The sequence below is a fragment of the Dermacentor andersoni genome, chromosome 5 (assembly GCF_023375885.2).
Source record: "Dermacentor andersoni chromosome 5, qqDerAnde1_hic_scaffold, whole genome shotgun sequence".
Classification (NCBI taxonomy): Eukaryota; Metazoa; Arthropoda; class Arachnida; order Ixodida; family Ixodidae; genus Dermacentor; species Dermacentor andersoni.
This window is the reverse complement of record NC_092818.1, coordinates 44,609,517-44,635,763: the sequence shown is the minus strand read 5'-3', so window position 1 is coordinate 44,635,763 and position 26,247 is coordinate 44,609,517. Positions and strand designations below refer to the sequence as shown.

Genomic DNA, 26,247 nt, shown 5'->3' with positions numbered 1-26,247 from the left:
AGCTATGTTTAGAGGAGCGAAACCTCAGCCAATTTTTCTTTTCGGCTTTCTTTACCCAGCAATTTCTTCATAGCGATTACCGAGGCGAAGTTCGAACGTAAACGAGAGCTTGCCCGGATAAGACACTTCCACGAGGGAAGGGGCCCTGACGTCACTGCGACGAACGCTACCCTAAGGCAACACCTGACACGGCAGCTGTTTCCTTTCCCCCGCTCGGCTCCGTCGAGGCGCGGAGCTGACGTGGCGCCGCAGGCAGTAGGAATTTAGGTCACTGCTACAGACGCCGCCTTTGTCGCTCAATGTGACATGCAATGCTTTGGCATCAAAAGATTTCTATCGTTGTCACAGGAAAATCAGTTTAGTTTTATCTGACGGCACTGCGCTACCTACAAGGGACACATTTTTCATTCAATGTTATAAAAAAAGTGCACGTCACAACTCTAAAGCCGAATATAAGGCAGTAGCGGATTCGACGCGTTTGGAATATTGAGTGCAATAGGCAATGCTTACAACACCAAACTATAGTGACGTTCGCAAGACCGATTCGACGCTGAATTTCGAAGTTCACCAAGCCGTGGTGCCCGAAGCAGCACTCGCTAACACATTGGAGACGGTGTCGCAGGAAGTGCTCGTTATTTCGGTCCGGATAATTTCCATAAGAGCAGGCACAATTCATCGGAAAAGACGTACCTCTCTAAGCCTTCGGAATAGCTTCCCACAGTGCACCGTACCACGCGCTACGTTAGCTCATTGGCTGCGGCGCTCTGCAGCTGAGCGCCGGGACGCGCAGGCTCGATTCGCCGGCCAAATTCCGAGGTAAACGGCACAGAAACATTCGGGCGCTTAATTGTAAGTGAACGCTCAAGAATATCAAGCCTTCAAAGTTAATCTGAAGTCCTCCGGTATGCCGTGGCTCATAACCCACTATGTTGTTTTGAAATGTTGAACCCAAATGATCAGTCAATCGTGGTTCAGTAAACAGTGGGCCATACCTCTGACGCACGAGCTTCCACCGCATGGTTTCGGGCAGCACTCCAGACCCTGCGCGGCGCACTCCGCGGGGGAACATACGGTGTAGTCACAGTTACTCAAGAGACCCGACCGCCTGGGAGGGCAGCGAGCTTGCACTCCCGTCATTGCGGCTAGCACCAGGAACCCTGTAATGGCAGCGAACGCGTGGCAGCGAACCCTGCAGACACCCCGAGTGATCATCGTACCCGTTGGAATGGACACCGCGCACATGCAGCGAGCAAACTGCGCCATCGATGCTACAGGTAAGCTTATGTATGTGTTGACCGCTCCATGCTGGCCGAGTTACGCGGAAGGGCTCTGACGTCACGGATGCGCTATCACCACAGGTGAACGCGTGGCAATGCGCCAGCGGGAGATACGACTCACCGCAGGTGCCACGTGCTCACTTCCACCAATCGACAAGCGACAATCCACCACGTATAAAAGGAGACCGAGGGAATCAGCGTGAAATGTCGGAGACCCGAACACGGCATTACTCGCGCCGCAATTTCCTTTCGCAAATAATCAACTGCATCGCCCGACGGGCACTGAAAGAATGTAAACGAACACGCTTTCTGTTTGTTGACACATGACTCGTTTAGCACTGTACTTATTTGTGGATGTAACACCGTTGCAAAACAACTACTAGCGATTTTTATTCGCTTGCACTGCTGTTTACGGCCCTAAGGTATGCGCTTCAGCAACATACGTGATAACCTAATTCAGAAAAAACAAACCACGCAGAGGAAGTTTTCGAACAGGAAATAAAGGGAAGCTGTTTAGGCGCTTAGAATGACAACTACACACCATTCATGTTCCAATAACTTGAAGCAAGCGTACCTGCTAGGAGGTCGTCTATGGCATCGGCGATGTCGGATAGTAGCCGGCGACGACTTGCTGATACCTTGCTCTGTGACGTGTTGGGCTAGAATTGAAAGCGGGCCTCTACTTCCATAAACCACACTCGCCGATTCTTGGTCGAAAAGTTGGGAAGCGGAAGCTCTGCGCTTATGACCACTGACCCCCCTGTACGAGCGCGTGAAGCCGCAGCTAAGCGTCGAAAATGAGCCGAAGAAGACGAACTGCGAAAGCGGCAACGCGACATTGCGAGACGGCAACGTGCAGAGGAGGTTGAAGCTTGCATGCGACGATTTGCTATATGTGTACTTCACACTGTGGCTCATTATGTTCTGCAAGAAGTCTGACCCCTCCGGTCGTTATATCTAATACATTACCAAGTGAGAAGCAGGCTTTCGCCTTCACGTGTTACAGGAGTGTAACACGCTGCCACAACGTTTTCGCAAGTCTCTCATTTATTTTTACGTCATTGCATAATGAAAAATGATCGTAAATTATTTCAGAGAAAGAATTAGGCAGAAGTCATCTTACGAATACTGCCGATGTAATGCAACAGTAATCAACCAATATAATGACAGATCTTAGTCGTTGTCGCGTTTATTCAGCATGTGTAGACGTAATAATTAGTCTTTCGTTCCCTCCACTATAAGTCACCTACTGTGATATCGTCTCACTTTCCTATAACTCTCGCTCGTAAAGGGAGCAAATGAGCATTGAAGCAAGACGATGGCTGTATGACAGCGACACAGTGGCGGTGGAATAACGAAGAACGAATATTCATGGAGCGGCAAAGGCTGCCTAACAACGACAACAAGACAACATTGACATAGCCATGTTTACCTTATAACGATGGTATAATGACAACACCGTGACGAGGACTATATTCTGCGACGTCTGAAGCAGAAAAAAAAGTTTCTTGAGTTCCTGCCATCGGATCAAACGGTTCACAGGCCTTTCCCTCACTGACTCACACATTGTTGTAGTGGACCTAACCGCGGTCACTATAAGCACAAACAAATGACGACGATGGCGTGAGGACGGCATGACGACAACTGGATTTCTTGACTACAATGGGAGCACGCTCTGAAGTGATGACAATGATAAAGCGAAAGCGTGACGACGAGCCGAGCGCATTGTGGTGTCGTCTCCCTTCCGTCCTTGTTTGCTGACGCTAAATATGCTTTCCAAGTCAGTTTACCAACACGCCCAACAAATGGCAATGCTGGAATTTATTCCTTGTATCTGTGTCGTAGCTTTCACTGCAGTTAGCCCGCCTTACGTCATTTCTGAAAGCTCCGCTCCTGAGGCACCCTTAGTGAATGATTCTTTGGAGGTGCCTGATATCATGTGGCCGCTCCGATGTTATCTTCCAACTTTCTTCCCCTGCTCCAATGGCGTAGCCTGACTACATAGCCCTGCACTGCTGTTTTAACCGACTGCTCGCCCATGCGATGCTCGCATGCGCGTACGTGTTGTCGCCTGTGGCCATTTTTGTATGCTTCCTTGATGAAGCGCCCTTAGTGGAGCAATCTTTGCTGGTGCCCCCCTAGCTACGGTAAAACTTGCTTTCCGTGCTCCTAACTTCGGAGACGCGCTTGCGCTTACTGCACAGCCCTGCACGAATTCATAAGTGCTTCGCCTTAGTGCTTGCCCTGAGTGATACTCACCTGTTAATACGTGATGTCGCCTGTTGCAGGCAGGAAGTCATACGCGAGCGAGGCGTGAACGAAGGAAATGCACTTTAAAAAAGCTAGGGAGGTTAGGAATTGCGATGATGCGCTTTCGTAATGTCAACTTTTGGCGCTCTGCTACTATTTTGTTACTTCACACATCGTGGCGCCATGCGGCGCTAACTGTCGCAAACTGGTCATTTATACTAGTGTTCAGCTTGTTACTTAAAATGGTATACGGCAGAGCCTGTGTTGTTTAGTACTCCTGCGGTGCTTCTAAATGGCGCTGTTCTTGAAGCGAAGCAGCCAAAGCGAGCACTGTCGTAATCTGCTAAACATGACTTCTGCTTGTGCCGCGTTGCTCAGTAGGGGTGTGCGCGTGAGACCACTGGACCCGGGCGAGAGGATACCCTCAACGTCGTTTTCATTACACCACAGGTGCTGGAATAAGACGGGAGTAATTAGGACTCCAGCGTACCGCTCTTTCTCACGCCTCATTTCGAATCAATTCTGGCGATTTACGTGCTAAAACGACAATATAGCCAGGGTGGGGGACTCCGGCTTAATTTTGAGCCCATGGAGTTCATCGACTTCTACTCAATGCACGGTACACGGGTGTTTCTGCATTTCGTCCCCACCTAAATGCCACCGACGCTGCCGCGATTTGATCCCTCGCACTCAGGCTTGTCAGCGCAACGCCACAACCACTACGCCACCACGGCGGTGGCGTCGTATTTCTCTCAACGTACATCACTGCTCACCGTTCTTCTCTCGACAAACGTTCGCTTCATCGTCGTGACATGACTTCGTCGGCGTCTCACAGTTTTAGTTTGGGCTTAGAGTGTTAAATCTGTTGGGCGTACGCATAAACTCTGCATCACGATAAATTTGCGTCTTGTACAGCACGTAAACACAAAGATTGCGTAAGATTAAACGTTGTGTAGATTAACAGAAAGACAATTGTACAGCATTTAACTCGTCGCATCAAAAAGCTACGTTTTACAGATATCCATACAAGTTCGTTGAACCTTTTCACTCTGGTGTCGTGTTTTGTTTTCTCCTTTATGTCCTGACCCGTCGGCGCTTCGCGCAACAGATTTAATTATGTCTAACCAACTATCCCGTTGCGTGATTTTCTTTTAGCTGCCGAGATTTTTGTTTTCGAAACCGTTGTCATTTATAATTGCACAACAGACGACATCATGCTGTATCGGCTCCACATTTATCGAAATGCTAAGAAAAGATTAAAGTAGATACACACGATTCTTAACCTATCTCGGTGTAATTTTCCTTGGCATAAAATTAGAGCCTAACTTGAACTTTAATAATCATATTGCTTATGTTAGGCAAAAAACTGCTTTTGGCATAAGAGCTCTCGTTAAATCTCGTACATTTTTTTCTGTTCACGCATTATTGTCTTTATACTTTGCCGTCATACATATTCACGTTACATATGACACTACTTCGTGTGGAAATACATATAACTGTCACCTTTCGTTCATACAGCACAATAAGAACCAGGCCATTCGCATTATTACCAACAGTTCTTTTTACTCTAATGCAGCCCTGCTGCTTCAGGCTAACTTCATTCTTACTATATCTGGCTTGTTTAAATTTGATTTTCTTATCACTCTACTTTAATTACTTAACAAACACCTCACGTTTCAATTAATAGACTCTGGAATGCTCACAAATACCAATAGCACTAGGTTTGCCCATAATCACAACTTTCTATTACCTAAATGCAGCACGGCACCAGGGACAGTCTGACAACTTATAACGATCTCGTTAAGGCATTTTACCTCAGTCGCCGAATCTTCCCCCCGCCTCACCCAAAGTTCAGCCGGGCGCAGGCTACCACCTTGCGTCTACTACAAACAAACACGTACCCTTCACCCGCCCGCCTCAACCTTATATTTCCGGACGTCTACACTACCCCCAACTGCCGGTGCTGTGGAATTCACCCGGCTACACTTCCGCATATGCTATGGGAGTGCCCAGCACAGTACACCCAGACTAACACCACGACTCTCTCGTCGAGGTTGCATGAGGCTCTGCGGAGCTCCGCCCTCGACGACCAAACCTGGGCGACCCAGCACGCCCGCGAGGCGGCGGCGAGGCAAGCCCTCGACGTCCCTTCGTGGGAGGCTTAGGCCCGGCCATCATAAAGTGCTGGTTCTACAATAAAAGTTTATTCCTCCTCCTCCTCCTCTCAGCGATTGAACTCTGGAATGACTTACCCCATGCTCTTATATCATCACCAATTTTGCATGCGTTCAAATATGAACATAAAAATTCCATTTTTACTGCTAGTTGTCCTGATTCACTTACTTTGTATATAAAGTGTGTACTTCATTTGTTAAATAGGTTATAACAATTTATACTGGTAATGTGGATTTTTTTTTACTGCACATGTATGACCCCTTGTATAAAATTCAATGTATTCCGTTTCACTACTTTGTTCTTTATATACCATAGTTTTATGCCATAGTTTTACACTGCTGTATTAAATAATCATTTTCTACCAATCTTGTTAACCGAGGGTCCCGCTGCAGTCGTTTGACTTTGGGACACCTCGCCTGCATAATATTAACAACCAACTATGTATATTGAAAAATAATAAACTGAAACTGAATGTAGAGCTAATTTTCGCGCAGTTGCACGGTCGGTATGGTCGAACACGAAAAGATTCGCAGATGAGGTTTCTAATGAAGACAGCCAAACGTTTACACACATATTCTGCAAGTTTTCGAGTGCGTGAAGTAATTTTGCTAGGAGCCGATAATTGAGCTTCAAAACAGTCACTTTTATATCATCAAATTTTAAGGAACATTTCGGCACTTTGGCATACACACGGCGGTAATCTATATACGGGAGGCAGCCACACAAGTAGCATTTATCAACCGTCAGTTTTTGTGGAAGCCACATAGTGTTGTTTTAAGTATTCGAGAGCCAAATTTGGTTCACTTGAATGTGAATTGAAAAGAAAACTAGCACAAAAAACTGTGCGAGTCCTGATGAGGTACCAAACCATACTTTTCCGAAAAGGCCAGATGGATAATGACGTGATTGATAAAGCGTTGAGAGAAAGTGAACCTGGTGAAATAATTTGTTCAAGTTTGCTGGTTATCCCCGTATATGCTGAAGGCTGCACTGTATCGCTGTGTATTTTTCCTCAGAATTGTCGTCCTCTGTTGCCGACTCGTTAACCGCAAAAAATGTGCACAGCCAAAAAGAAAGAAAATAGAAGAACAAAACAAAGAACAATGTCAATGAGGCCACCTTCCTGTCACTCACATGCTGACAAACACGCTCATGTGTCTATAGTCCGATTTCAGAGAATGGCAGATGGCGTCTGGCCGTCTTGTTCTTCCAAGCTTCCATTTTACTTAGAGTGAAAAAAGCATGTAAACTTGGACAATCATAAGGTTCTCTAACTCTGACGTCAAATAAAGAATGAAGCTGAACCAGAAGTGGTACCGCTGCTGTGTTATAGCTAGCGCATTCGCGGGCCTGAGCCTATTTACGTATGACAAATTCACTAATTTACTATCGGGTACCGAATACGGGCCTCAAGTAGGACTGGCCATTTCGCCTGATGGCAATGGGAAGCATTGAAAGTGATGGTAAAATTTAGCGTAGTGCTGACAGCGTCTTACAAAGTTCTCGTGATGAAGACTAAGGCCCCGCACCTAGATCGTGCTTAAGATAAGATATAAAGAAATAATGGGGTTTTACGTGCCAAAACCACTTTCTGATTATGAGGCACGCCGTAGTGGAGGACTCCGGAAATTTCGACCACCTGGGGTTCTTTAACGAGCACCTAAATCTAAGTACACGGCTGTTTTCGCATTTCGCCCCCATCGAAATGCGGCCGCCGTGGCCGGGATTCGATCCCGCGACCTCGTGCTCAGCAGCCCAACACCATAGCCACTGAGCAACCACGGCGGGTGAGATAAGGTATATAAAAAAAAAACGACTGCGTTTGCAGAGTCCGCGGACAGGATTACGCTAATTCAATCTGGCGTTTACTCTTTTATGTTTAGTCCTATATGTAAAAGGAGTGCATGAGTGCTTATTCCGTGACAGCATGAGATCGCCAACGCCATCGGTGGCCAGGCAAGCGCGCCTCGAGCGTCCTTCTAATTGCTTTCTCAAGAATAAGTACGATATATTATATTTAGTTTATTTCTGAAAGCCATAATAAAACTGTAGTCGGTGAAAACCAGAGAAATACAAACAAGCTCCTCCCAGAAAAACTTAGTCCACCTCTGAAAGAAAGCCGAGCTTGCAGGAGTCCACTCACAGCTCAATAAATTGGCTCTGCTAATGTAAATGCTACGCGAATTGGAAAGTAATAGCTGATTGTTTCAAGCTGAAATGTTAGCTATGGCTGAGAACTATATCAATATCACCAATAAAATTTTCCCTAAACGTTCAGATTTCATCCTGAAACGAGTGACACGAAGACCGTTCTGGCGGAGAAAACAGTTGTTTTGCACTCGCCAAGCCGCTTGACGTCAAGCAAATAAGTGAACATAAATGTTTGGTGCATCTCGGCAAATTGCTTTCGAGTTGTACAGCGTACATAGAACCACGTTATTCTCACGTTGTCACCGACTATAGGTGTCCCCCTAAACCGCAAACGCGGAGGCTGGGGCGGTTACGGGAAGGACAAAAATAATCATAATGGGCTGTGAGAGTAAGACATGGACCTCGCCGAGCTAGTCGGCGACGAGAAAATGAACGTCGCGCCGATCGGTACGAAACCGATTTCCGTCGCCGGAAAAGAAAAAGCCGCGCTTGTCAAAAGCCAATCAGATCGCGTAATGTGTGCCTTGCTAGCATATTAACGGTAACATTCCCGTTTGCACAATGCGTGGAATGGAAGCACACGAAGTTGGAAGCACGTGCTGTTGGCGCACAGTGAAGATAGGCAAACCGATACCTAGATGCGCCTTGTTCGCGGTGTTGCACCTGATCCCATATTTGTGCCCTGACACTGAAACGCCACCACAAAAAGTTCAGATGAGGCATATTTTCAAGAGTCCAATCGAGAAAAAAAAAAACGAAAAACAAATGTCTCCAGGAGTGGTGCCGAACCTATACACTTTTGGTTAAGAGACGGACCACCTGAATGCCTGACGGCGGATCACGGGGAGTCATACATTTTGATAAAAGAACTTCTTGCGTAGATTCCATAGCTCTGCGCCCTAACTATGGGCTGATCTTTTGATGAAGGCATGTAAAACTAGGTGGATGCTTTTTTGCATCAGCGTTGATTTTTCCCACATTGCGCTTGTTACAGTTAGTGGTTCTGAGGCATTTGCGCATTTGCGCTGATCAGTTTGTTTAATCATTTCATTGTGCCACATTAGTTTGGGTGATGAAATTAAGATATTCGCAGATGCACGTTGGAATCGGTTGGCGCAGGACAGGGATAATTGGAGATCGCAGAGAGGACCCTTCGTCCTGCAGTGGACATAAAAGAGGCTGATGATGATGATAATAATAATAATTGTGCGAGCTGCCGCATGCCATAATCGAAGTGAGTGTGTTGCCCGAAACCAGCTCAAAACAAACTAGTTACACGGCCGACCGCTTTTGTGTGTTATCATACACTAAGCTTCTATATTTTATATTGAGAAACACTCTTATGGTGTGCCGAGACGGCGTCGTTCAAGTTGCTGCCAGGTGTGATGCAGGAGGAATATGTGCTCAGAACTATATACCTGCCGTGTACTGACCTTCGAAGTCAGAAATTGCGAACCGTGTGAAGCCCGCAGGCCGCGCGCAGCTCTCTGGTATGTCGACGCACATTTTGCCCTACCTTTATACCAAAAGTCTTGGGAGACACAAAGCGTTTTCGCGATGAAAAATTAAACAGAACAAGCCCAAGTAGAAAGCATGCGCTCATGGACAGGAATAACGTGTTGACTTGTGCCCGAATGCACTTTATGTAACGCAGAACACGATTGGCAACAAGATAAGTGACATGAATAAGCACGAAGCGGTGCAGAGAATACAATGCAAAAGGAGAAACGCTCACGAGTGACCACTCATTTTTTCATGAACAATTCTCAAAATAAAGTAATTGATCGCGAAGACAGCTCGAATGAGACACGCCATCCATTAGAGCAGAGGAATTGACGCCATTTGCCTTTCAAAAAATGCGTTTACGGGTGAGTTGCATATGTAATCGTGAAAGCGCATGTTGGACGGAGAGGAAAAGGATCAACGGGTAGCGGGCGTGTCTTATTAGTGGGAAAGTATTTGTGAAATGGCTCGACAGAGTGATGGTGCATCGAGTGGCGACAGAGAATGATATGGGACAGCTCTGTTCTGCCAGCATTCAATTGCGGTAGCTGGAAAATGCAGATCAGGCGATGACATAGAAGAGGCGAGTTCCGTCTATGGTATGCAAATTTCAAGTCACTTGCCTGCGATTGAGCGTCGTGGAAGCTACTGGCTATCAAACCATGTTAAGAACAAACTGCATGCTGTCTTTATTTAATTGATGCAAAAAGAAATATTGTAATACCATGGACACTATGCAGTGATGGGTACAAAAGTGCTGCTTTTCTAAGTGATATTTGCTTCTACTCCTAGTAGAACCCTTAGGGAAGAGCTTTTGTAACCTTCCTATATTGCGTCCTATGTTTTCTTCACTTCAGTTTCTCAAATGAATAAATTGCCACGCCGAAGTTCGTTCCAGCCTTTAACTACAGGGGAAAAAAAAGAAACGAACGTTGAAATGGCATGAGGGTTCAGGTGTGGGGATGAGTAACTTGTCGTCCGTGCCAGGTGAGAAGGGATATACGAATGTGGCATGCTGTAATTTCTTTGATTAAGTGAGCGTTCACAACATCCATGATAAGGAGAGAGCGTGGCAGCGTGCCGAAAAAAAATAATAGCTGTCAAACTGTAGCATACTAGGTCATGGGTGGGAAGTTTCCGCGATTCAGCAGTTTGCTCAGAAATGCACAGCTGGCGCTGCTGCACCTTTCACCTGGGCCCTTCATGTGCGCATACTCGCCGCATGTCTCCTCGCCCGGGTGGAAACCGCTTTCTCGAATATACAGGACAGAGAGAAAGAGGGCAAAGAAACAGAGCGGCTTCGTTTTCTTGTTCTTTTTGTCTTGCAAGGACAGCAGTTCAAAAAATTTCATCGTTACATGCGAGTCCAAGCACGGGCCACCGGCACGACTGGCTTATCAGAACCTGCACTAAAAACAACACATTCAGCGCCCATACAAGTTTAGTTCTGAGAAGAGCGCTTTATTTACACACAAGAAATGGCTCCAATAAATGCTGTAAATGCTTCGTTGGGCAGCAAAGCTGTAAACGACAATTGGAACGATTACACAATGCGATGTAGGTTGAAATTATTCACGTGACGACATTCACGCGCACTTTACGTAAATATTACGTTTCGACGGCCTGCGACTTGGCTTGAGGCGCTGCTTCGTGCACCTACAAAGGATGGACCAAAGAGAACAGAAATCCGCCGCGCCTCGTATGCACGCTGCTCTTCAGAAGTCCTCATTATACTTACGTGTCCCAATACAAATCAATTGATAGGCGGATTGTTTCTGCACGTACGAAAGTGTAGTTACGTCACTCCCTGCTTCGTATGCAACAGTCAAGCTGCCGTCGCCGCGGCAGCTTGCGCAACAATAATCTTTACCGGGAAACTTATGCGGGGAGCGCTGCTTGCTTCGCACAGCATGTAGGCGCAGGAGTACCTTATCATCAATTATGCACGTGGTCCAGATGCTTATGTTGAGCTTGTTCTTTATTGAAACGTATGCTGTTCTGTACGTTGCATGTGTGATTTCAGAGAATGTATGCACTGTTCGCTACACTTTGCTGAGTGCTTGTAATCTCTGCCTAACGGAGGCGAGAGCCATAGAGGATGATAGTTTTTTTCGACGTCGCGCCACAAAGAAATCCCAGGATCCTAGCCATAAACAGCTCCGTTGTAAAACAGTAGGAAAATAGTCATGCAGTACCTGTTTCGCTTCTTCCAGGGTGTGCGAGAGTGGTTCTGATATTAACGTGCAGCAAAGAAACGTCCGGCAGACATCGTCTCCTTTTGTACTTCCGGAGTGCAAAAAGATAGTCTTTTCGAACATGACAGTGTGAGACTCGCTGTTAAAAGAGGCTTGAACACAAGCAGCACCACCATAGTTGGGAAGCTTGTGAGCGGCCTACTGCTCTGTCGGTTGATGCGCATTCCATAATTCAAATGGCATGTAGTGCACGTCGATTTCCGGCCCATCCGTTTGAAGATCGTCAACTTGAAAGCAATGTTTCTTAGACGAGCCACACTCTGCAGGTTCTGCGCACACCTTTTCCTTGGAGGTCTTTCGCGTACTGGCACCTTTTACATGTGCTTGGATACATTCGGCAGAATGGTCGGTACTGTGTCCGGTGAAAAGCGAGGGCTTTCCACGTGGTATCCGCACTTGCTTTCCATCAATGACGGGAACATATACTCTCGAAGCACGTACTTTTCTGCGTGCCGTATCTCACGCGCAGGGTCAGTCAGTTCCAGGAGCTTGCCAGCGTGGCGAATGTTCCGATTCCTAACACAGCGCCTTTCGTCGTCCTCGGGGACACCAAAGAACTTCGGCGCGTTCTTCACTCTGACAGATTGCGCTGATTGCTTCGGTGAACAAAAAGTCAGCAAAACCAACATGAACCAAACGTCAACGAAAAGTATAACGCATTACATACACGAAAAACAAAAGTGCAAGCTTTATCAGCAACGTAAACAAAGAGTTTCTTCTGCGTGGAAATTTGTCGACCTAGTGACGGTGATTTGTCAGCTCATTTTAATTAAACATTGCTGCGACTGAAAAAGAGTCAAATTTCGGTACTTTAAGCTCCGATGACTGGCTTTCTTTAATATTCAGAATTCTGTCATTTCTTCTTTCTCTTGTGCTAACATTCATATGATTCAATTTCGTACGTCTACTACGTTTAAATATTTCACTCGATCTATCTTTTATCCGTCTATCCCTCTCGAAGTTAGAGGACGTGATACTAGCAACGGAAACTCCTCGGCTTTGCTGCATAGAACCCTCTCTATCTCGACGGTTCATCTAAAAGTGTCTCCTACCGAAGTTGCCACCGCTCCATGGCAGAAACTCTACTCGCTCGCACGTCATTGTAAGTTTCAGTGTCACCAAATGAATTGACTCCCAGGAACAAGCAGATTTCCTTAATGTTACAATCCCTTTGATACATGTAATCAGGGTTTGGTTATGAAGAGGTATTATTTGCTAAAACAAGAAAAGTAAGAAGCTTTTATAGTCATTCATAATCCGCCAGCTAGCTAAGGTCATTGAACATATTCCTCATTTTTGAAATATCCACAAATATATTGGACCGTTTTCTGAATCCCTAGGGTCATTGCCCGTTCTGTTTCACCTAATCTGCTACAAGCGCTACACTTTTCTTGTCAAAAGATGTAAAAAAAAAAATAAGATCTCACGCACTGTGGGAATCGATGTAAGCCAAGCTTTCCGTGCTGGATGCTTTCATTGACGATAATTACTGGTCATGTTGACGGCTAAAGCTTCATTTCTTCAACGTTTAGGCTAACTCGAGAGTGGTGAGTTGATGTTAAACGTTACCTTGCGTGCACCACTGCCGTCTATCTGCCTAGTGCACAGTACACACAGGGAGAGGTGTTTGCTTGAGGCGTCGTTGTCCGCCATATTTTATAACCTCCGAGAGGGTTGAGCGTTGTCATTGCCTCACATGGCACATCGCATTGGGGCAGAAGTATTAAACTTGAATTCAATTATGGGGCTGTACGCGCCAAAACAAAACGTGCGTTTTCTATTTCGCCCCCGTCGAAATGCGGCTGCCGCGATTGGAATCAAATGCACAACCTCTAGCAATGCCATAGCCGCAAAGCTGATGCGGTGGGCACAGAAGTGTTGATTTGACGGTCGACCGCTTCCGTATTGTCTCCTGGATCCTGCGGGGCGATTTAATTAATGCGGCTCTGCTTCTGTGTGCCCTGCATAAGCCACCCGCTTGACATGTTTGCATGGCGTTTATTTTTCAGAAATAGCAGCAGCGTACTGTACCGCACCTTGAACTTGAGCTTATCTTGTTTCCCAGCAACCATTGTCGTATAGTGGTGGGGTTTCCATGCCTTCTCACGTCACGTCCCTACCCTCTCTTATAAGGGAACTGCCTCTTCTCCCTCTCTTCTTCGCCTTTTTTCCTCTCTACCGTTCTGTCTGCGTCCCATCTGGCATCGCACGTTACTAAAGGAGAAAGGGAAGCGCTGCAGTCTCTGCAATGCTTCTGAGTGGAGTCACCGATAATTACAGCTGTCAAGCGGCTAATGTGGCGACGGCCAGGGAGCGCCAGAGGGTATTGAGCACATTCGACGCGGTGGGGTGAAAACGAGTTTCTCCCGTCGCCTTTCCTCTTTACTCGCGCCGGTCATCTTATACACACTCTGAACCACTCCCCGATGCGGTGTGCACGACAGCAGCATCCCGAAGCAGCAGCAGCAGTGGAAAAGTCGAAGGAAGAGGCAAAGAAAGCTTCACTTTAATACACCGGCGCATCTTCTTGCATCACACAAAGTTTATGGTTGCGCTAGCGAGCCGAGGAGCAGTGCCAGCACCGTTGGCGGCGTCGTACTTGAGTGGTGCACCTGGTGAGACCGAAGGAAAATCTTCGGCGATTGTCAGTGCCGCAAAAAAAATCGATAAATATAGGTTGGCATTTACTGTGCGTTCCAATTAGACCAGTGCTTAGACTTAGACTTACTGTGCGTTCCGCTTAGACCATTGCACAACGGCGTGTTATGTACACAACTGCTCAAGAGGAACGATAATGTTTGCGCGCAAGACGCCCGTGCCAGCAGAGGAAGGCCGAACGATGATCTGGCGCCACTTCTGAGCCAATTCAGCGCAGCTTCAAGGTGCTTCCACTTTTGTTTTATGTTTTTATTTTTGCAGGCAAACACACTGTGCTTCTCTGGCGACCTTGTGGAAGTTCACGCACTGCTTCCGCATGCGCTTCGATAAGATGACAGCACGACGGTGCCGGCGTCGACAACGCGAACGCGCCTCGAGTATTCATATAATGGCTATCGCAATAGCGAAATTGTGGCTGTGTAATTTTTGACGCAACGATGTCCAATACACCCGTTTGAGTTCGAACACGGGCCAAAGAAACAAAAAAAAAAGTTCTATTCGTTTTATTGCTACAGTCAGAGCCAACTAAATAAACTTTAACGAAGAATTGTGCTGGAATGCATGTACATGTTGCAGGGAGGATAATAGGGTAGCATTTGGATTTTTTTTTTGCGCAGTTGGCACAATAGCGTCACTTAAGCACTATGGTCCCAATAGCTGTATCAAAGCAACTAGCCAGAAATTCTGTACTTCCATCGGTTCCCGCAACCATTGTGTGTGATAGACGCGCGCGCGAGCGCACGATGCACGAAGAAAAATTCCCGCAACAAACTGAACTCGAGTTCTCTAAGTATGCGTATGCATTGTGCTATTGTGCTACTTGCTCCGCTCCACACAGCCCGGTGTCATTATCATCCTTATCAAACTTGATCCGGCCAGTATAAACACTTATCAACCTTGTCGGACTAGATCCGAACTTTATCAACACTTACCGGTCGTTATCAACTTTATCGGAATAATTCCGACCCTTATCAACCCTTATCGGGTTTTATTAATATCGGATTCAATCTAACTATTATCAACACTTATTCTTTGGTATCAACCTTATCGCAATTGATCCGGTCTTTGTCAAGGCAGCATTTTGGGCGTTTTGCTGTGACATGATGAGGCATATAGCGCACGAAATGATAAAGACACAGAAAGACGTGGCACACACAGGCGCTGCGCCTGTGTTTCTGTGTGGCGCTGCACGGAAGGCACAGAAAGACGAGGTAACTTTCTGTGTCTTTATCATTTCGTGCGCTGTAAGCCTCATCGTGATCCTTATCAACCTTTATCAACGTTATACGACATGATTCGACCCTTATCAACTATTATCGGTCCTTTTCAGCCTTATTGGACTCGATGCTACCCTTGCAAAATCTTATCGGTCGTTATCAACTATATTTGAATAGCTTTCAGCATTATCAGCCCTTATCGCGCTTTAGCACCCTATCCATCGGTGTCGAACCATTACCAACCGTAATGAAACCCATATAACCCGTCATCAGTCCTCCTTACCATCCTTATCAACTAACTGACTGTTCATCTGTGAGTGTTTGGTTACGTAAAGTGCATGAGCCCTCAGAGATCGGTGGCATTTCGATCGGTGAGGAACGCCCCAACGGAAGACGCATCCCACCACCACAAAACCGCATCTGGTATGTGGCGCGTCTGGAATTAAGTTTCACGCAACGCTGAAATTTTCCTGATGTCTACCATGCTCCAAGACGGCTCTACGTGTGGTCTTTGAGAAAGTTTTTATTCCACGATCACCAAATCTTCCAACAAAGCCTTCATAAAAGTTGTTCTCCTTCTACATGTTTTTTGTACAGCAGGTACAACACGTTCTTATGGTTCACAAGTATTCACCTTCTGCAACCGTGGGTGTTTAGCCTAGTGGGTAAGACACTCGATTTTTGAGCGTGTGGACGTAGGTTAGGAAGTAACCACCGCCATCGTTTTTCCTTTCAAATTTACTTTGTTTTATACATTAACTCCTTTATAGCGATTGGCCTTACGTGACAGACGGATGAACGGACGGGTTTCCTCGTTGAGTGGGCACAGAGATGCTTACGCGTCAGCAGTTCGTGGCCTGCGCGCACCTGCTACGAGCCTCGTTGAGCAGGCTTTAGTATTCTGGCACCTACAGCATGTCGGCCGCATAACATGGCTTTACCAAGAAAAGGATGGTTTGCCGCAGTGCGATTAGTGGGATATATCAGCATGTTCCCCCCCTTGCACAAGGAACACAAGCCGACTATACAAAGTGAAAGCGACGACTGGGAAGTGTCCTTGATCGCAGGAATTTCGACTTCTTCATCGCATACTAAGAAGTGGCGCATGCTGCGAGGCTTTGTTTAAGACATGGTGCGTGGTACATGGTGTTCAAATCGACCCTGCGTGGTCGCCTAGCATAGCCAAAATGTTGCCTCGCAATAGCAACAGGGTTCGGCCGCGGATGCGGCTGTCTCAGCTTATCCCAGCAATCATTGCCCGGCATCCGGGCCCGTACTCACAAAACATTCTTACGCTAGAAATGTTCGTAAGAGGGAATTCTTGCCAATCCTGATGTTGAACGTATTATTAGAGACGGCAGCTGTCCAATGGAAAATACACTTTCCAAAGAAAAACTGCGTATTAGGCCCCTGGAGCCAAATTATCACGCACGGGAAAAAAAGGATTAGCATGTCTTATGCTGTGCTTTATTCAAGACTCTGAGACTAAGCTTCTGCGTCAAGTGATCAACAGACATGGCAGGGTAAAGCGAAAATATTCTAGTTCCTTGTATTGAAACACCTTCATTAGTCAAAGGAACGCAGTTCACTAGGTCCTAACCGCAATGTGGCTGCTGATGTTCACAAGTAGAAACGCGGAGTCAGGGTTCCTTAGCTTACAGTGGCAACTTTTTCAACGAAGATAGATTTCATTCAATAATTCTTCATTCTGGGCCAAACTCGCAGGATCGCAGTGGCTCCAACACAAAATATATGCATGAGCACTATTGCAGTAAGCAAGAAATGACCAGAAACAGCATGATGGTATATGCATCAGATATACGAATACTCTGCAAGCATAGGTAACCCACGCAACTAATGAGCAAATAAAATTTCGAAGGAAATTTTTTGGGCAGGATGTCTCCCCGCTCCATACTCGACATCATATAATTTCTAGTATGGTAAGTAAACAAGTACCATCAAATTAGGTTCTACTCTGTAGCGTACAGTGTATCTCTCTGGTTGTTATTCTGGCAACCCTCAGAATAAGACGTGGCTTTTTGTATTAAAGACCAACAGGTCAGCCCGTAGAGGTAGTTTGGACTGAACGCTTTTGTTTCAAACAATGGGTGATGTATCTGTATAAGACAATCAGTTGTCTTTGTACACCATGAAGGTCACTTGGGAGAAACACGAAAAGGCACAAAAATAGCACGGCGTGCAAGATAACCCGCCTCAGTGGGTGCCGTTAGCTTGAGGTGTCCTGCGCGGAGCCTGTAGGTAAAACGCGCACATGAGAAGTTTCGGTATTCTACACTTGGACGATATTTATAATGGAAGAAAGTTCCATAACGACAATAGGATGGGGTTATAAAGTATGCACAAACTTTTGTCGCCGCAAGCATACCTAAGAATTCTGTATTGCGATGACGAATTCTCACGGTGCCAGAGATTCCTTCGTGTGCGTCTTCATGCGCTGACTTGATGAAAGGTAGTGAAAAAAAGGTAAACAAAAGGAAGCAACATCACAGATCTATTCACCTTTAGCTAACATCTTCATTGGGCAGTCGACTTTGAATAATCGATTTGAAACGGTAACGTGGTGTCATGTCGTTTTAGATACGTTCTTGCACTACGCTATCACGTATACTATCAGTATCATATGTGCAAGTACAATCATCAACCGGTATAAATGCTTACAGAGGCAACTCTTAGCGCTATTTGGTCGTACTTTGTTGCTAAGGAACCATTACCCTGCTTTAGAATTGGAACAGGAGCTTCTCTTCACGTAGCTGGAATGTATCCGGCAGGCCAAATTTTAACAAAGATTGATACCAGTGTCCTTCGTGTGTCCCTGTGAGGTTTTTTCATCGTGCCATACATCATTCTATCGCCTCTGGGTGAACAGCTCTTGCGTCTTTTCAAAGAAGCTCATAGCTCAGTTACACTGAAAGAAAGGTTGTAAGGATCATTCTGTGTGCATTTTCGGTCGAGTGCCTTGACTTCGGCAATTTGTGTTCAAGAAATGATTCACAGTGCTCGACCGAAGGAAACGTACCCTAGAAGCGTTCACAAATAACGCTAGCGTGTCTTCGAAGCTGTTTCCTTGTTCATTCAGAAGGGGCAATGTGTGGATTTCCTGTCTCTTAAGCCGTATAGGTCATTCCGTAATTTGGCCTCCATTGCGTAAGGTATAATGCTAGAGAGAAAGCTTTCCCAGGTTGTCATACCCTGTCGTCGCACCCACCTTTCCTTTGATTTCACAAGTTTAGGTTTACCAGGATTTCCTGCAGTCGAGGAGAAACGCAGTGTGTCCCCGCTTTGTTGTCTTTCATTCGCGCCAGTCTGCAGTCATCATTCGAGCTGGAGACCTACAACTTACATGAGGGACCATTTCTTCTTGGAATAACTCGTATAATGGTGTCATGAATAGAAGCAGTAACATATGCTACTGTTTCATTGTTACTAAAATTGACGATAAATATATTTTGTTCAGTAGTTTCAGTGAATCCAGTCAGTCGATGGTATTCTCCATCCGGTGCTCGTGAGGTGGACTGTTCATGTTGTGGTATAGGTCTCAGCGTGAGAGCTAAGCAGTTACACCTAAATAGTTGCTATGTAAAGAGGAGGGCCGCAACGCCTATCAATAAATCGATGGAAGAATGCGAATAGTGTTTGATAGCATAATAGCTGGCCTCTTTTACTGTTAAAGACGCACGCACCAGAGGTTACTAAAAAGATTTCTATAAGTAACCTCGTTGCGGACATAGGGAACCTCCCAACAAGTTGCTGTAAGAGTTAAAATCACCGCCGATAATGTATGCTTTCGGGAGCGTGGAGAGTGTGGAATTCTGTTTTATTTAGTTGATATTTAGGCGATATGTAAATGCCACCTGCAGTTTACAACTTCTTTGGGAGAATCGCTCCCACAGACACCGCCTCAAGAGACGCCTGCAGAGCAAAATCATGGCAATAACCGAATTTACACTTGACGGTCTTATCATGTGATGGTCTTTTCGGAAGATGGTGTATTGCGTGAATAAATTTCCTTGTGCAGATTTGACATTTGTTTACTGAGTACAGAGCACCATTAGAATAAATTTATATACTCTGATATAATCGAGGTTGCGGTGAAATCCGTTGACGTTCTAATGTGAAATTTACGTCTCTATGTTATTTAATGGCGGTTGTTCTGCATGTCTAACAGCAGAGATTAGTTCACGGAGGCCTTTCCGGGTGTCATGATTCGAGGTATTTCTTTTTACGATTGGTCGAAGGAACGGTGTCATTCCTTGTGCTTTGGACGAGTGATCTTGCGAGTGGTCTCTTTACCACGAAGGCCTTACCTCGAAAGGTGACTCTTGAGGCCACCAGCCCACATGTGGCTGGACCCTTGTTGAATGGCAGAGAAGCGCTGGCTGCAGCCGCCGAGGGAGAGCACGATGTTGCAGCTGGCTCGCTGCGTGTGGGAAAGGCAGCCGCCGGAAGCCGTTGTGGCGCTTCCCTACGACACTTCGGCAAAGCTTTACAGTTGCAGGGATCATACCCGCCTTCGTGCGTCCATAAGCGATGCAATATATCTGCCTTCCAGGACGATGATTTTTTTCTTCTTCCGTGATGGGCAAGACAGCGAGTATGTGCCATGCTTCCCACCACAGCTGACACAGTGTGTAGTGTTCTCGTACTTCTCACAGGGGTATTCGTGTGTATTATACTTAGCGCAAGTAAACTGACCTGGCTAGTTCTGCGAAATGTGGCTCAATATTAGGGACTTGAAACAGTCGCACACATGGCCTATCTGAGATATTAATGCAACTGAATGGTCTCGGGAAGCACTATTGAGCCGAAAGTATAGATTTCGTGTTTCGTCTGCCTCTCTTTCCCATCGCGCCTCATCTTGATACGTCGTACACCAATTACGTTTTGTTCTTTCCATCCTTTCAAACGCTCATCTTGGGTTAGTTCCATCAACTCATCGTATGGGATGACGCTGTGGATGGTGTTCAGGGTGTGGTGCGGTGTTACTGTAACTGGGTTGTCTCCGAATGTTACTACATTATGCAGCGCATAAATTTGCTCATTTTGATGAATTTCCAAGAACGAGGGACTATAGCTTCTGTCAAACATTTCGCAACGAGAAATGATGAGATGACTCTCACTGTGTTTTCTGGTTGTTTACTGTGGATTACATGATACCTCGGAAAATTCTATCTCAGCTGACCAAAAATTTGAGCATTTTATTGACACGCCCCCTTTTTCTGGGGCCAATTAGGAAGCACGGGGAAAGAAATAGCCATGGTTATACATTATAATTCGGCCGCAGCACCCGCCACCCGCCATGGAGGCCTACGAGGGAACGCTGCACCACTTGTAAAGCGCAGGTTCTGCTAACGGTAACTGTTCCTCAATACTATCACCAAATACGAAGAACTAGGATGGCGATTCCACACAAGGTTCAACTTTGATGTCTGGGAAATTGGAAGTAAAAAGAGAAGAGAGGTTATATTGACAGAAAGGCAGAAAGATGAATATTCAACAAGAGGGTAGGAAAAGAGAGATTTCCCCCGGGGGGGTCAGACCGGGGATGTCGTGTACTTAGAAAGAAGCTAAAGGGGTGTGGTGTCTCAACAGGAAGGGCCTTAAAGTGTCAAATACTGAGCATCGGCTCCACCACTTGGATCGCACTTTCCTGGACAGGTCTAAGCAACACACAGCTAAGCGCCGGAGGATCCAGCACGCATGGCATCATGTCCGTGGTGTCGGAGTACATCCAGCGGCTGCTAACGCAGACACCTCGGCAGGTAATGACGACATGAAGAGTAATGTGCATGAAAGTTCATGCATACGCCTTTATATATGTATTGAATACTCCAGGCAGTGACTGTCCAAGAGAGAGAGCCATGAAACATGGAACGTCACAAATTGGACAGTGTGAATTAACGGTTCAACACTTTAACAGTAATATCACAGTTGAAAAACAGTTCTGTAATGAAGATGATGGTTGTTGCGTGATTTAAAATTATTTTTTGCCATATCATTCTATTGCTGGAGCAGAAAAGGTCCAAACAACGCTGTATAACGATTCTAAAGTATTTAGATAGTGATAACTACCATTCGGAAGCTTGTTCCACTAAAACATTCTTCAGAAAAGGAAGGAAAACCTAATTAGTGTGCTTCGGGTGTACTGTTTAGTTAATAACAAACGCTGAGTATGACGGCTTTATTACGTTGAAAGTAAGGTTATAAAGGAGGCAGTTTCCAGGATGAGTTTGCCGAATTAACACTAAAAATAAAAGGTTCAGTCGTAACGATTTCCTTCTGTACAGTATGGTATGGGTACCGTTACGTTTGAATAATTTTGAGGCAGCGTCATCATGACAATCATAGAAAACAAACGACACGAACAAAAATTCTCTGGACTATTTCTAAAGTATGGATGTTAGTTTAATGTACGGGTCTCATACGACACTTCCATATTCCATTTCTGGTCTTATCAGTTTCTGACATTTTTTCTTGAATAAACGAGGTACATAGTGTACATAGAAAAGCAGAAGCAGTCTCCTCGTATGACGTGGCCCCTAATTGAGAAAGTGTCATGCAAAACAAAAAAAGGCATTTTAATTTTATTCACGGTACTAAGGAATGCAACCATATGCTAGCACTGTTACCGCTTCAGTTCTTGCTGTTCTCAAACCCTAAAGGCTCTTTTCCAGAATGCATAGTGGGCTTACATTAAAGGAAGAAATATACTGAAGTTGCTGCCAGCAACAATAATAATGAAAACACGTGGTTGCTTGAGGATGAGGAATGAGACTCTAATACTGTTTCAAGTGCAAGTACAAAGAAAGACATGAAAACAGTAGTCCATGCAAAGTAAGCACTTATGAAATGCAATGAAGGTTTGAACATGATTATGAATTGATTGTAAAAAGGCTGTGCAGCTTTTGAACAATTCTGTCGTTGTTTATGTAGAGGTGGCTTAACTGTACCAGATGATTCTAATGATGAACGAAAAGAAATGCGGGTTAGTTATTTCAGAGGGTAGTACGCGTGAACTGACCTTGAACTTGAACGGGTGATTGGTGATCTAGGCGCGGAAAAATCACGCTGTGTGGGTTTTATACAAGACGTGAACGAGAGTGACTGCGATAAAGCTTGTGAAATTGCGACGACAGTGCTCACAGATATAATGATCCAGGCACACACCAAGCTAAAACCGAATAGCTAGAAAGATGAAGAGAAGTTAATCTAGTATCTATAAGAGAGGACGACGAGAAAGTGGATGAGAACTGGTGACTGTGTAGCTCTAATAAAGTATCGAAGTCACAGTGCATCGTAAAGATATAAAACAATTTTCGTTTATGAAGGGGCAGAAGGCTAAGAGGTACTTTGCTATCAGCGATGCTGGAATGCTGTGAGTGACAGATTATATTGACACGTGTACTTATTTATTGTTTTCTCGGGGACTGCATTTCACCAACTAACAACGTAGTTATCACTCAGCGCAAGACACGCCTGCATGACTCGAACTTATTGGAATATTATTGATGGTTCTAGGCGTTGTCTGCTGTCAACGAAACTTGCGTAGTCTAATCATACGCGCGACGCGAATTGTGTAATACTTTCTTGAAAACACGCAGGCACGAAGCGACTACTCTGGAAACTTCCATGACTCATTTATAAAAGCCGATGCGCTTGACTGGCAGATCAGATTTTCGACGATTGCTGACTGGGTTCGTCGGTATCGTTGTGCCTTGAGTGCAACTTTCTTTTGTGGGCACAGGTTCACGCAATAAAAAGTTGGCCTAGCTATTGGCAGTGTTGCTGGTTTATGTTTTGACCTTCACTACAGCGTGACAGTATGTCTAAGTTACATCTAAGCTTTACCGGTTACTGTGCGTAGCCTGATAACCCACGAGATCTGCCGTCCCTATATGAGTAAGACAAAATATCCCCAACGAAAGAAACATCATTCTCCCTGCGACCGATATTTACACGTCAATAAGTTCGGCCAACGTATTCTCTGCCACATGTCAGCGGAATGACGTATAGCGCCCCATTCTCCTCTTACCCCACCTCTCATCGCTACCGGTTACACAAGTGCCTAAACTTGAGCACGCATATGAGGGAGCAATTTCCATTGTTGTACGAGCGTCCGTCTTCCAACCTTCCGGAACCTTGCGTGAAAAAAAAGGTTTATATATATTTCAAGTGGTATATTTCTTAGTAATCGCGGTTTTTTTTTTATCTGTCTTTTTTCTATCCGCTGGTCACGTGCGTCCGCGCCCCTCAGTGACGCATTTACCGATGTGCCTCGAGACGAAGCTCTTCTTGACTCTACCGAGCAGAGCGCTGTGCCACCCCCTAGAATGAAGAAAATCTTTGTCATCGTGCATACCAAGTGTTGAAGCCTTTCATAGTTTACAGATTGCCAGAACATACAGAATAGACAGCGGAGCGAGAAAAAGAATGCAAATAACTCATGCACAATCGCCGTGATGCCTCCGATTGCTTATCCTAAGTCAAGAGTGTTCGAAACATGAAAATTTGTCTAAACTTCGTCCTTCTTGCTGCAAGTGGCAGTGACTTTGGGAACCAATCATTAAAAAAATATTCTTTGATAAAAGGAACAATTCGCTGTTATTTTTACCTCGGTGTTAGTCTGATTGCCTTCTGAGTCTAGAAATGTAGGATTTCATGAACGTTTGGGCTACTATAGGCAAATACAGTGCAGGAAACAGTCGCAAGAACATCTGAAGCACACGTACCCAAATAAGACGACTCCATGTGCTGCCCATCGTGTTCATCATTATACCTACAGCTTCGCAGCGCTATAATTACCTATGTAACTAGTAAACTTTATGACCTCTAGGACTTGGCTGAAAAGCCCACCTGAACTTTAGCGCCTTTGGCTTGATGACTAGAAAAGCCATGGAAGCATCTTGCACTGTCACTCAAACGCGTTGGCCACTTTAATCGATGTACTATGCTGTCAGGAACATTGACAGTTTGGGGAGGCCAGCAATCGAGATCAGCAAGAGACGTTTAGAGTACTCGCGGGAAAAAAGACGTGGAAGAAATGGCACTGGGGGCCGAGAGTGAGAGAGAGAGAGAGAGATGAAGGGAAAAGGCAGGGGGGTTAACCAGATATTAGTCTCCGGTTTGCTACGCTACACCGGGGTTGGGAGAAAGGCGTTAGAAAGAGGATAGAGATACAGGAATTATTTATGTGCCAAAGTAGAGAAACAGTGAATGCTATACCACAATAGCTGTAAAAATTTGATGGCACACGCACGCTCTGCATTCTTTCGTTTCTGTTCCTGTAGGTAAATCGGAGCCTCTTGCCCTAAAAAATGAATAAATAAACCAGATGCAACTTTAGACTTTTTGATCTTCTTACGTCAAACTTTTTAACTGTTGGGTTGTTTGTGCTTTGGAAGCGTTGGCTCAAGCGCCTTTTCCCTTTCAACCGCGGTTCAGCACTTTAATTCTTCGTATTGCTGAGTGTCCTTGTAGACGCATTCTCGGATGGTCGCTTTCCACGATATCACTTTCAGTGCTCGTTTGTCGGCTGGTTGAGCACGACATCAGGCGGAGGCGATAGTGTCGCCGGAAGTTATCGACCGAGAATACGTCTCACAGTTACTGAAGGGCACTTGTGCCTCAGGATCATAGACTGTTGCATAGACAGTCTAGAGTCGTTGCATAGACTGCAACGACTCTATTGTGATATATTACAAACAACACATGCGTAACGTGCTTACACATCTCCCCACCGATGACGCTTCCTAAGGAGTCGCTACGCGCATTAGCGGTGCGGTTTGTCTTTGCTTTATGTCTAAAGTTACATTTTATTTTCATTGATAGAGGTGCTACCGCATGCGACGACAGGTAATCAGGATGTATTCATGCCTGTCGCAGGTAAATCACACCTGCCTCTGCAAGTAACAAAAATTGAAGCGAGCGATTTTGTGTTCTCACATCACTTGTTTGAAGTACCTCGCTTTCATGCACGCATATTATTCGGTTTTTGAATTGCACATTCTTCCCACACCGGATCGCAGCAGCGCAAAATAAAGCGCACTTGACATTTTCATAGCGTGGTGTGTGTTCCGTAGCAGCAGATGCAGACCCCCATCAGGTCTTGAGGACAGTAGTATTTCGTAGAACATTTGAATAAAAGTACTACTTGACAATGTTTGCCTCCTTGGCCTAATAACAAATGTATTCTTATGCTGGCCACAAAAAAAAAAACACATGCCGATCAAGGAGTAAGATACCCTAACACCTTTGAGGTACGGCTTCCAGAAGGTAGCCTTGTGAACTAGGCTGCCGATGGGGGTTGAAAATTGAAGTTTTATCCTTTTCTTTATTAGGTTTCACCCTGGCGAGCGTTTTCTTCTTCATAATCCTTCACGACCAGGCGAGATTTTGTCAGACTTGACTTTGTTTTCAAATGGTCAACAAGTAGTCGGAACAATTATTGCAACCTCTACTGTCTATTAAAGTCGGTTGGACTTTGTTGCTGAGCACAGCATCAAGTCATGTCCACAGTTGTTGCATTCAGATATGGAAGAAATGTGAAAGCTGCGTTCTCTTAGACTCGCTTTAGCATGAAAAGGAAACTACAAAGGGATGTTGCACTGCGTTGATGATTCGCCGTTGCAGCATACCACGAGCATGTGTACAACTGTGAGCATTGTCTTAGTAAGCAATAAAAGGCGCAATAAAATAAAGAATAAAGACCTAGGAGATTCCGTCGTAAATTCTCCGCACATCATA

The 26,247-nt window shown here is 45.4% G+C and overlaps 1 long non-coding RNA gene across 1 annotated transcript in view; it reads right to left on the bottom strand.

The window, feature by feature from the left end:
* The window catches only part of LOC129384608 (uncharacterized), a 61,016-nt gene that overhangs the window by 3,448 nt on the left and 31,321 nt on the right, over positions 1 to 26,247 (bottom strand). The window lies entirely within an intron of this gene.